General features: G+C 49.8%; 1 non-coding gene across 1 annotated transcript; it reads right to left on the bottom strand.

Moving 5' to 3' along the window:
- Positions 1 to 4,599: 4,599 nt before the first annotated feature.
- trnal-uag (transfer RNA leucine (anticodon UAG)) lies at positions 4,600 to 4,681 on the bottom strand. The gene has a single exon. It is a non-coding gene; the product is annotated as a tRNA-Leu (tRNA).
- Positions 4,682 to 13,534: the final 8,853 nt, after the last annotated feature.

Below are 13,534 nucleotides of genomic sequence, written 5' to 3'. Positions count from 1 at the left end.
TTTGTTTCCTCTTGCTTTGGAGAAAAGTGTTTGCTAAATGACTGAATAGAAGTATAAATTTCTAGAAACATTCAGTGATAAAGAGTAGCTATGCTGGGGCACCACTCTTTGAGTCATGTCCAGTGTGGACCCTTCCATCCCACTGGCTCATGCAATGGACCTTGAGTTCTACACTTGTTACCGCGCTGGCCGAAGGGCTTCACCGTGTTGTTACCTCTCCGTTGGACCCCCCGGGGGGGGGGGGCCGTCTCAACACAGCTTCCCCATTGAATTTTTTGGCAAATTCTTGCACTCAAAGCAACCTGTATATTTTCCCACTCGCGCCGCTGGGCTCATCTGAACTTCCTGAAGGGCTCGGCTTGGTGTCCACAGGGCCGTTCCTTTCGTTGACGTCTCGTTCAATGAAAAAGGAAGGATGGATTTCAACGGATTTATTTCCATTGAGGCAGCTGTGTAATTTTTACTGTATCAATCAGGGAAAGTACCTCGATCAAGGGTACTACAGCAGGAGGGGGCATTCGAACCTGCAACCTTCGAGTCCAAAGGCAGCCGCTCTAACCATCCCTTCACCGCTCTCCTTCCCAGAGACCCACTTTTACTGTCCTTTGTGTTGAATTTTGACTCTGAAAAGAATGTTGACCCACAGTAAAGGTTAGAGCCATACCTTTATTTGGTGGTAAAGGCGTGTGTGTTGTGAGCACATTCTCTCTCACACACACACACACACACACACACACACACACACACACACCATGGCTATGAGGAAATCGAAGAGGAAGGTGGCACCCTCACGACGGACCTGTTTGGTGAGAGGAACCAAAGAAGCTCCACAGAAGGTCAAATTCAGGCCGCTGCGCTGGTCGTGTCACATTTTTTTACCGCGTTGGTATTTTCCCCGAACTCCACTGACCCACTTCCTCCATCGTGGCTCCCTCGACAGTTCCAGCGCCTGGATCACGCTGCAAAAACTAGGCGAAACTGGGTCAGCAGTAGCATCCATACCGGACACGGGACGCTCCGAGGGTTTTCCCCAGAAGGTCACCGTCTAATTATTCGACACCAGCATTTTGATAACAGGAAGACACACTAACACACATCCTCTTTAAGAGGTACCGCATGTGACCTCCCGTAAAGAAGCCTGTCTGAGGCGTGCAGCTCTTAGGTCGCTGAGCGACTTATTCAAAAACCAGAGCACCGGGGGGAGGGGCGTTGGGAGTACCGAGGAACACGAGGCTTGCAAAGCGCAAGGCCACACAGCGCGGTCGCTTATTTACGTGTATTCCTTTATCTGACTCCTTGGTCCAGGATTATGCTGGATAGCGGGCCAGTTTACTGCAATTTAGATTTATTTGTTTAGCAGATGCTTTTCTCCAAAGTGACTTCCGATGAGCTCTATGTAGTGTTATCAGGCCACATACCTTATTCACCGCGGTGACTTACACTGCTAGATACACTACTTACACTGGGTCGCTCATCCATACATCAGTGGAACACACACACTCTTTCTCTGTCACTCACACACTATGGGTGAACAGTATGTCTTTGGACTGTGTGAGGAAACCAGAGCACCCGGAGGAAACCCACACAGACACAGGGAGAAAATACAAACTCCACACAGACCGAGTGGGGATCGAACCCACGTCGTCACGCCCCCGGGAACAAGCAGAGCAGCACCTGCGGCTACTTGATGACAGCCGGGATATAAGGAGCTCCGGAAACAAAGGACGAGGCAGATTCTCGCAAACTCCTTCCTGGTTTTTGCAGTTTCAGCATCTTCGTGTTGCCTGTTCCCTCGTTCCTGGTTTCTGACTCTCGCCCGTTCTCCTCGGCTCCTGACTCCGGTTTGCCCGTATTGCGATGTTGACGCCTCGGAAGACCCACGCCTGTCCCTGACTTCGATTCTGCCCCGTCCTACGAACTTTGCTGAAAGATTACAAACAGTCCGCACGTGGGTCCGCTCCTGACCTGCCTCCAGTAGGACACACGTCCTCTCACACCACCCACTTTCTGAACCGCTTGTCCCATACGGGGTCGCGGGGAACCGGAGCCTAGACTGGCAGCTCAGGGCATGGGGCTGAAGGGGACACACCCAGGACGGGACGCCACTCTGTCGCAAGGCACCCCAAGCGGGACTCAAACCCCAGACCCACCGGAGAGCAGGACCCGGGCCAACCCACTGCGCCACCATGCCCCCCCCCATGCCACCCAAGAATGCTAATATATTACACACAAATACAATATTAATAATAATAATAATAATAATAATAATAAAAAAATAGGCCAGGTTGTGTACAGAAGTCTCCGTTTGTGCAAGACCAAACATGGTCCGCGATCAAACGCTTTCACTGGAATCACATCCACAACCGAAGGGACATTTTTGGATGTAACTCCAATGTCCAGTTCTTTTGTATAGATAAATATTTGACTCGCTCTAGGTTCCCGGGAACTCCCACACTGATCGCCGAGCGTTCATTTCCATGGAAGATAAAGGCTTTTATCTGGGCACGCAGCACCTTGCTGGTCATCTGTTCCAGCCGCGTACGCGTACCACGCTTGAGTCCCTCCTCTGGACAGTGTCATTCGAAGGCCAAACAACAGCCAGCCAGAGGTCCTCGAACACATTCCATTACAAAAGCTCCCTTTGCTCTATTTCCGATGCCAAATTTCCACGTTGTTCCACTGCGGGCTGTCGCTCCGCACCATCAAGCGAGATGAGGTCACTGTAAACACTGGAACCCTGCGTGAGCGGGGTATTTCGTCCGGGCAAAACAAAGCGAGTCTATGGGCCCCCCCCCATTTATTTTTATAGCACTCTGAGGTCATCGGTGTGTGTGTGTGTGTGTGTGTGCGTGTGTGCCTTGCGCACTTATATATCTGCATTTCGTCTTTGACACACTTCATGCCACAGCTGTACAGTCGAACTGCAGGAAAGGTTATTTCTGGATGCAGGAAGTAATTGGATTATTAATCGGACTCAGTTAAATGGATTGCGGTAAAGACCGTAATCGTGTTGGTCAAGATGACCAGGCCTTCCTGTGCCAGCATAAAGCATAAAGCATAAAAGGCGCTGACAATCACTTTTCGTGCAGTTAAATTCCTTCGCGCTTTTGGATGCCGCTCACGGTCACTGTGCTCCAAGGTACGACAGCAGTTTGCAGCACTTCCGGCACATCTGCCTTTGCCCAAGGCATCCAGCTGTATAAATTTCGGGCGGCACGGTAGCACAGCACCCGAATGGTGCGAGAGGACGTGGGTTCGATCTCCGCTCGGTCTGTGCGGAGTTTGCATGTTCGCTCTGTGTGGGTTCCCTCCGGGTGCTCTGGTTTCCTCCCACAGTCCAAAGACATACTGTTCAGGCTCACTTATAGTGTGTGAGTGACCGAGAGAGTCTGTTCCACTGATTTATGGATGAGTGACCCAGTGTAAGTAGTGTACCTAGCAGTGTAAGTTAAGGTGTGGGCTCATCACACTACGTAGAGTTCATTGGAAGTTGCTTCGGAGGAAAGCATCTGTTAAGTAAATAAATGTAAATTTAAACCACACCTTCTGACCACAAGCAAAACATAAAATGTGCTCAAGTGCATGAGAAAGAAAAAAAATAGGTGCACGTGCAGCCTTCTCTACATCAGTCTGTCAGATAGCTTCTACCACAGTGAAGAGCGAAAACATTAGTGTATCTTACCATGGTAAATCTTAGGGCATGTGCTGCCCGGGCACCTCCAGCACTATTTTAGGAGAAACACCAGGCGCAACTTATCAGTAAGTTTACACCTATACTTACCGTTTTCATACCATATTCGGCTGATTTGCGGTTTGCTCTTTAACCTTTCAGGCGTCTCAGCTTTGTGGCCACGTCCTTCAGTTTCCATGGCAACAGGTAAGTTGGTAAAAAAAAGAGAAATGGCAGCTGTCTCATCATTTATCTCTAAATTTCTTTCCTCTTAGTTGCAGAAAGCATGGGTCTTGTGGTCTTTACAGTCTTCAGAAACTCTTGATCAGCAGTTTTTTGGATGCAGATCTCCATCTGATTGCAAATGACATCACTGCGCAAACTCTGCTCTGCACTGAGCGAGTCCAGATCTCGAATACGCCATAAATACCCAAACTAAAAACGTGTATATTCCGCTGGTAGCTCTTTGCTGTCCGCACTTAACGCTTACATTGGATTCTTTAAAAAAATCAACGCTCATAGTTTGCCGATCTGCAGTTCTCATTATCTGATCCATTTATCCAGAAACAAAATGGGGCAAAATTATTAAGACATGAACATCATTGTCCAGGATAGGAAGCCTGACATTTTTTCATTTGGCGGATACTGTTCTTCAAAGAAACTTACAATATATTACACTGCTTTACAACCATTTACCCCTTTATGCAGTTGTGTAATTTAACTGGAGCAATTTAGGGTAAGTACCTTGCTCAAGGGTACTGCAGATGGAGATCAAACCTGCAATCAACAGATCTAGAGGCAGTAGCGCGAAGTAGTATGCTCCCAGCTGTGTTTTGGCAGCTGATGTGCACGCATCCGATTTAACATCTGGTCCAAGGCCAGGTAAGGCCCCCTGAATCAAGATGTTTCCCCAGAGTCGCCCGCAAAACTGGCAGTGGTGGGATTCGAACCCACGCCTCCAGAGAGACTGGAGCCTAAATCCAGCGCCTTAGACCGCTCGGCCACACTACCCCCTTCCTCCGTTCTCCTATGTCCTCCAGCCTCTGCGTGAGCGAGGACACATCTTACACACACATTTATTCATTTGTCAGATGCTTTTCTCCAAAGCGACGTACATCTCATACAAAATACAACGTGTTCATTGCATTGGCAGAAAAAGAGACACAGATGGAGATGCAGATTCTTAAGTGCAGTTAGTTTGTTTCATTCCACCATATGAAACAATGTTCAGCACACCAGTAGCTGCACAAAACTTTATCATAATACCCTCAATTCCTGATCACCTTCCTATTATTTTTTTTTGAGAGACATATAAACATTCATGTTACATTACAAAAGTAGCTGCGTAAAGGTTTATCCGGCATCATCTTAAAGTTATGGTGCATGAACGTTCACACCTTACATGAGCTTAAGAGATGATGGGCGAAGCGAGTCTGGAAGAGGTGAGTTTTAAGACCCTTTTTAAATGTGGACAGAGATTCAGCAGTTCTGAGTGACGGGGGAGGGTGTTCCGTCACAACGGGGCCAGAACCGAGAACCTCCTTGCTTTACTTTTCGTGCGTGGGATCACCAAGTGGGGAGATGCGGAAGAGCGTAGCAGTCTGGTTGGGGCGTAGCGGATGATCAAGTGTGCAAGGGTCAATGATCAAAAATGCAAGGGTCAGCGAGGCCACTGTTTGTGTTGGATGTCACTAGAGTGGAGCCCAGTTCAAGAGAAACAGTCCTGGGTAACTCTAACCTCCTCCACCCCTCCTGCCACATTTCAGCAGTAATAAGCTGTGAAAAGGCTGCTTTCCCAGAATGCCATTCTGTCCAGGGAGGGGCGTACTGTACAGGAGGTGCCGTTTTTCACCAGGATATTCAATGTGGGCTCTCCCCAGCCTGCCGGTAAGCGCCAGCATGTCATCGGCTAGGATTACAGTTCCACACAAACCGGCTCCCACTTTACACAAAGGGCTCAAAAGAATTTCTAGAAGATTGAGTCACCTTCCCATTTCCGCAGATACTTTATTGTGTTAAAAAAAGAAAAAAGAACACAAACCCGTGCCAAATCATCTCCTGGGTCCTGCGCAGATTGTGAGACTCACATCTGGCAATTAGAGTGAAGAAATGCTGACTCGAGACGCACAGCTGCGAGGGCTGCAGCTCCTGTCCCGACTCAAATTTTCGCCGGCCATCATCCCTGACCAGAACCTCACGCAGGTTACTCTCCCCAAAACACAAATGCAACTCACCTACAGATCTGATGTAATATATGTGAAGGATAATAAAACTTTCCAGTATGGCTTCCTCCTACTGTAAAGACATCAAGTCCTTTCTTAGGAGCCAAGGCTATTTTTGGCAGAAAAGACATAAAAATATAGAATGCCACTAAGGTAACCAGAACTTGGTGCAATATTGACCCCTGTTAGTCCCGACCACGGGATGAGCAAACATTACACACGAGACAGAAAACAAAAGAAGCGAATAAGGAGAAGAATATAAACAGCGTTGCTGTCGCCGTGGAAACGGATGCAAGCTGAAATTAGCTGACGCTTAACACTAACACTTATCTCCCAAACGTGCAGACCACAGAGTAACTGAGAAATACCCAGTAAAACTAAAGTGATGAAATAAAACTATTGCAAAATTTATAGAAGTACGGTACCATTGCCCTACTTAGATGCAAAAGCAGATGATGTGTTTCACACACATATATACATAAAACATGTGCTGTGACTTTAGATGAGATGAGAGTGAATTTTGATGTGGAAAATAAGAGACCGATGTTAGAAGTGTTTAGCTTTAGCTTTTTTGACGTGCTGGAAAAACGGAGAAGTGCAACATATTTTTGACAGCCTCTTTTTATTTGAAAGTACGAAGCTCAAGTCTGAACAAGGGAAAAAGAAGCAATAAGGAGAAAAGCTCCTTAAACAGAGCGAACCACAAAGACACCGCTGTGCAGGCTGAGTCAGTTGCGTGAGTGCGCTATGGAGTGGGGGTGTATTTGTCAGCAGTCACGTTCTTTTCACCCCCAAGAATCCCGATTCACATTCCCCACCTAACCACCCCACCCTGGAAATCCGTTTGGACCGGATGACAGAGCGTTCGAGAACATCGCAAGCTCCCAGGACGAGCTCCACCCATGTCTCCTATAGCTATGATGGATGCCGGGAAATGACCGGAACATTCCGTTTGAAAATCCTACCAGGAATCTAGTTGACCGTTGTGATGACGATGAGTGTGGACAGTAGAGTTCAATGGACAAACAAATTCTGAAACAGCAAAAGCACTAATAGGAACGCGTGGACCTCGTGACATCAGCAAAAACTGTTGCTGCGGAAACAGCCGTCACACCCTGAAATACAACATCCAGTAAATCCTTTATTTATAAACTGTTAAAAAAAAAAAAAAAAAAACTGGTGTCACTGAATGCGAACAAGGAAATGTTACATAATTCTCATCATTCCTTCGCTGTAAAGCAGTGGAAAAAAAAGTGTTGTTTGCCCGGCATTTACAGTTTCCTACAGTCACTTAGAGACGTGACGCGGGAAAGCCGAATGGAATTCCTAACGATTGCAACTGTCCTTGTGGAATCTGAGCAGAGAACTAATTATATACTGCCATAGAAATGGTGCAGAATTCATTTAATACAGATAATGAGGGTCTGTGTTTAGACCCAAAGCCTGGTCTGGGGTCTCGAGGGCGTCGGGACAGGAGCTGCAGCCATGCACCGCTGGGCGGATGGTCCAGACCGTGTCGTAATGGGAAGACAGCAGGTAACAGGAGGGCAGCATTTTTTCTCTGCGGGCACATTCCCCTTCACTTTACCTCTTGAGAAGGGAGAGTGCACCCCCCCCAGGGACAGATCTATGTTTGCCCCTGAAGAAATACCACCCATGACCACCTTCAGACCCTACACCCCATCTAGTCTGGAGCAGCCAAAGTGAATCCAGCCTAGTCTCCAGTCAACCCAAGTCCTGTGGCTCACAGCCGACCATCCGACCCCCCAGCCCAAAGGATTAAGAACAAGGAAACCTCTTCTTGTTCTCTGCACGATAACTTCTTGGTGGCTTTTTCATGTTTAACAAACTTTTCATCCAATCTGCCACCACCACACGGTCCTGCTGTGAAGATATGCTGAGCCAGATGTGCGGGGTGTGTTTGCCCAGCGCCCCCATGGGCAGGGTGGGGGGTGTCCGGTGGCGTCTCTGCGTGACCTCTGTTTACTGTGGTGCGAGAGGTTCATCTCAGGACACGGGAGGACATGTGGATGGAACAGGGGGGCTGACTGGCTCTTAAACGATGACTCATCCATCTGCCAGATGCAGCTCCAGAAAGGAGGAGGGGCGGGCCGCGTCCTTGAAAGACACGCCTCCTGGTCCGATGCATGCAGAATGCAGAATGCAAGCTGGTCGCCTGTCAAAACCAGCAACCTCGCTCAAGTCGCAAACAGCACACGTGGCACACGGAAAGCCTCGCGTTTGTCAGCACGCCTGCGCAGGCGTTCGGTCGCAATGTGGCCCGAACGCAGCGTCACCGACACGACGGTCTCGGCAGAGACACAAGGCCTCCGACACTGCTCTCAGTGTCCCCACACCAAGCGGGATCCCATTTATCCCCATCGAAGCTTTGTGTTCCACGATTATAATCTATTTGTCATTTTGACATTTATCTTTTTTTGTTTGCAAGCCAATTTACGTTTATTTATTTAGCAGACACTTTTCTCCAAAGTGACTTTCAGTGAACCCTATGTAGTGTTATCAGTCCACACACCTTATTCACCGCGGTGACTTACACTGCTAGATACACTACTTACAATGGATCACTCATCCATAGATCAGTGGAACACACACACTCTCTGTCACTCACACACTATGGGGGAACCTGAACAGCATGTCTTTGGACTGTGTGAGGAAACCAGAGCACCCGGAGGAAACCCATGCAGACACGAGGAGAACATGCAGACTCCACCCAGACTGAGTGGGCATCGAACCCACGTCCTCTCACACCCCCCAGGCGCTGTGAGACAGCAGTGCTACTCGCTGTCCCGTCGTGCTGCCCAACTCGCACTGATGAACCAATAACCAGTTCAGCTGAGGTACAACAGCAGGTCCCCTGCCTGATACCAGAACCTGAGCCCTTATCCAGGTCTTTAACCACTGCGCTTGCTGCAATCATCACAATGTGGGCTAAATTAGGAGTTTTAGAGCCTGTGGCTAGGAAACACAGTGAGCTTTCGATGACATCCATCCCTCTCCAGCAGGAATGCCAGGGCTGCTTTTCAATGGTCTTTATGGTAAGGCGTAAAATCAGAAATTACCCGCAGTCCTCAAGGCCTCCGTTCTGCAGACATTTCCCGGCCGAGCGCGAAGAAAAGTGACACGGGGGCATTGTCTCGATAGAGAAACTTCCTGTTGCCCTGGCGAGAAGATGTCACTTCCAGCAGCACATGGCGAGTTCTCGGACAGCGGCGCCGATTGGCACACACAGGAAAAGTCTATGGGGAAGCAGCCGGCTGTGCGAAATCTCTCGTGTTTATGACAGCGAGGGAGAAAGAGAGAGAGAGGGAGACAGATGGGAAGGGAGCACAAAAAAGATTGGTTTGATGAAATTAAGTGGTGTAGATGTGAGGCAATAGGCCACGGTGGCACAGCTGAACATGCTGTTCAGGTTCCCACTTAGTGTGTGAGTGACAGAGTGTGTGTGTTCCACTAGTGTATGGATGAGTGACCCAGTGTAAGTAGTGTATCTAGCAGTGGAAGTCTTTAGGTGCTCTGGTTTCCCCCCACACTCCAAAGATATGCTGTCTAGGTTCCCCCATAGTGTGTGAGTGACAGAGAGAGTGTGTGTGTTCCACTGATGTATGGATAAGTGACCCAGTGTAAGTAGCGTATCTAGTAGTGTAAGTCACCGCGGTGAATAAGGTGCGTGGGCTCATAACACTACATAGAGTTCATTGGAAGTCACTTTGGGGAAAAGTGTCTGATAAATAAGTAAATACATGTAAATGAGCATGTTGGTCTGAACAGGGTAGGGTATGTCCCTCAAGCATTTGAACGTGCTTCTGGAAGTCAGTTCCCAGGGTAACAGTCGCAAAGTGTAAAACAGGAGAGCTGCCAAGTGATCTGACACTCCCCCCCCCCCACCCCACATCCTGTCCAACAACACCAGGTGTGTTCAACACGTCATATGTCATGAATCACAATTTCAAGGTGATGCTGTCAGGGTGTGCGGCTCACTCCACTGCTGAGCTGGGGGGGGGCGGGGGTCCTGTGTCAGCCCTGCCATCTGTGTGGCTGAAATCAGCGAATGATGACCGCCACGACTCAGTCATCATCACCAGTGGCACCGACTGTGAACGAAAAGTGTTTTTTGATGGCTTGTCAGACCAGTTTCATTGGTGGCACATCTACGTTACAGATACACCTTATGAGCCAAAACTGGACCTTCTGGTCGTGAGTGAAGGGGATGATTTGGTTCTGTGCTTCCTGTGGCCCCCGGGTACATCCTATACAATGTCCCAGTTGAGCAGAGGTAACATTTACATACAGAAACGGCAAAGAAATTCATTTTTAGTATAACTGAAACAAGGGGGGCGCAGCGGTGCAGCGGGTTCGGCCGGGTCCCGCTGCGCGGCAGGTCGGGGGTTCGAGTCCCGCTTGGGGTTCCTTGCGGGGGCCTGACATCCCGTCCTGGGTGTGTCCCCTCCTCCTCCAGCCTTGTGCCTTGGGTTGTCGGGTTAGGCTCCGGTTAGGCTCCGGTTAGGCTCACAGCGACCCTGCTTGGGACAAGCGGTTTCAGACTCTGTGTGTGTGTGTGAGAGACTGTGCCTCTCGTGTTTATTCTTCTCAAGCTGATGCCCAACCCAAGACAGATGCGTGACCCGAGAGCACTGCAGAGATAAAAGAACACCTCCCACACTCCCAAGCGGCAGAGGGGCCCGTGCGACATCGCTGTCTCTTGCACAAGGCTCCGAGGTGTCCCGTGGCGCGGCGTTACGTAGGTAGACGCTCCTCTCTAGGCGACACGCTCGCTCTCGGAGCGCTGCGCTCAAAACAAGGCGGGCGTCATTTCCTTGAGAGGAACTCCGGCGCGCTAAAGGTCGCTTTCGTGCGTTACGCAAGAGCTAATCTCTAGAGCAGTTCCGAAAAAAGCGCATGTGTGTATTATCGCATTTTCTAGCGCATGGTATCACAATGAATCTATTTCAACAGGCGTAAAAATATCTGAGAGCGGTATCTGAATTCGGCCGAATTTCCGACATATCGAATGTGAGGGTGTCTGCAACCGCAGATGTGAATGTCTGTCAATACAGTGTGTGTGTGTGTGTGTGTGTGTGTGTGTGTGTGTGTGCGCGCACCAGCCGGGAGTGGACTGGGACGAGGGGGGTCGGTGGGCGGAATCTCTTTGTCTGACGGGTGACATGTGGCTTTTGGGCTGTTTGTTGTGTGACATCACAGGTGGCTTTGCGGGAAAAACGCACCCACATACGCTAGAGATGGATCAGCAGACCTGAAACCGCAGCTCCGCTCCACCCCACCCCACCCCACCCCACCGCTCTCCCTATCAGCTCTCAACCAGATGTACGGTACGTCTCAAAGTGCTTCGCCCCCCCCCCAAACGCTTCCTGCCTCCCGTATCGCAGGATTTGGAGTTTTCCCTCCTTCCCCCCCCCGACGCTCCACCATCCGTCATCCCTCTCACTCAGCGCAAGCCGCCGTTCCCTCAGGCTTTCACAATCGCGCTCGGAGAGAGTCACTGGAAGGAAGGCAGGATATTGACACGGCGGTGACTGGATGCGCACAGTCACCCTCTCTTGTTTGGTGGGGCCGAGGGGATATTAATCAGATGGATGAGCAACCTCTGCTTGGAATTCCAAGTTGCTGCTTCCTCGGAGGCTCCGGAGTTAGGGCGCAGGAGAAACGCGCTTTGATCGAAGGGGAAACGATTAGTCCGAGCAGGGGCCACGCGCCCCGGGGCGGTTAAGGGAACTCATTTACCGCAAATGGACTCGCTAGCACGCGGGCAGAACATCATTAGGCACCTTGCTGCCGTTCATCCGTACGTCCAGTCCTCTCTCCTCCGCTGCGCACCTTTAACACCGCAACGGACAGAGTGACGGGAGAGGAGCTTTAACACCGCCTTACTGATGCCCACGTTGATCAGCAGCTCTGAGTATTTATGGAAATTACCTCATAGTTTCATTTCCCTAAAACCATATACTGTTACACAGTTCCAGTTTTGCTATGATCGCCATGGAAACGGGCCCCCGGCACGGCGCCACGAACAGAATAAGTCCACGAAAACGCGCCGCAGCGCGGAGCGAGTCCGACGTCACGTGGGTCTAACCTTTGAGAAAAAGGAACTCGAGAAATATGTGGAATTTTCCAGAAAAAGATTCCGTGACGCGAAAGTCTCCCATCTTTCTCGCTAACGTCCGATTTATTTTTCTTCCCAGCGAGCTTTTTTCGAACCTGGCCGGCCGCCACGACCACCTCAACCTCTTTCCAGATTCATTTATAGCGGCGTCTCCTTTGTGCACTTCTACATAAAGTTCACGCAGGGGTTTTGCTCAGTGAAATGTGACTTCGGGACAGAAAGTATGACTTGTCCTCACCATGAAGGAAACCCAATCCTTCCACCCTGCCATGCAAATTAAGTGTACCATTACATATTTCGACACCTACGCGTGATAAGAAGGACACACAGCGATAGCCGCCGCGGCCTCGTTCCATCGGTGATTCCGGAGAATTCCCTTACGCAACTTGAATTTCCGAAGCGAGACATTTCCGAGGTGCCAGATGGATCCTCTTCCTAAATTAAACGCCATCCCAGCGGTGGCGCTTCTCCAGGGCCCATAGCGGTGTGTTTATGCAGAGCTCCGGTGGACTCCTTCTGCCCGAACGCCGGATTCACGCTCCGGAGCATCTGGCTCCAGACCTGGGAGTGCTGATGCCGTCTATCTTCACGGGCCCGCTTGAGCCGCGGCCGCGCGGCCCGGACATTCGATACAGGCACGCTCGGATGTTCGCAGCACACGAAAATGAAACGAGGGCTTCCCCTCCGCTCTCCGTGACGTGGAGATGCCGTCCGCACCAACCGGGCTAATTCGGCTGCCGCGCGCAACAGAATAACGCGGAGGGAAGTTTCCGGAGTCGTGAGGTTACTTCTCGCCACGGAACCGTGTTTTCCCTCCTACGGTCACGTGCGAGATCGTGGCAGACATACCTCGCGCATACACGGTCCCAGCTCTTCAGCCTTCGGGTGAAAGGACGAGGTGCTGGACTCATACTTACGCATGGCTGAGTCTCACACACGTTTTGGATTTACCACACCTTGACACCGGGTGATAAACACCTGGGCAAGTACCACATGTGACACCTCACGTTTCTGCTTCATCGTCATCATTATTAATAATTATTTTTCTCATTCCTTTCTTACACCATGGCTTCGTGTGTACGAGTGTGTGTCAGACAGCTAGTGATCACCGGGAGTTATATGGTTGTCTCCTGACCTCCTCTCCCTGGCACTCTCAACAGGGAGTGGCTTCGTTCCAAGTGGATGGGAATGTTCTAGAAGATGCATGGAGAACAGCTTCTAGTGTACACACAGGGTATGAAGGTCTGGAGATTCTCAACCTAAATATTACTCATTAAGCTGCTAAAACAGGAACCCTAAAGTTTTCCAGGAAATCACACACACACACACATTTAACTGTTAACACCAGTGGAATCAGGTTCCTCCTTCAACCAGTATTTTATTTTTTTTTAACAAAGACCCTTTGCACTCACTTTTTTTTTTGCCGTGCAAATTTGTTTGATGTTGAAAACCAAGATGATTAGGTGGGATGGTGAAACGAGATTGAACTTCGTCCGGCTCAAC

Source organism: Scleropages formosus, chromosome 3 (assembly GCF_900964775.1).
Source record: "Scleropages formosus chromosome 3, fSclFor1.1, whole genome shotgun sequence".
In the NCBI taxonomy this organism is placed as follows: Eukaryota; Metazoa; Chordata; class Actinopteri; order Osteoglossiformes; family Osteoglossidae; genus Scleropages; species Scleropages formosus.
Note: the sequence above shows the minus strand (reverse complement) of the source record. Positions and strands in the feature narration are given on the sequence as shown.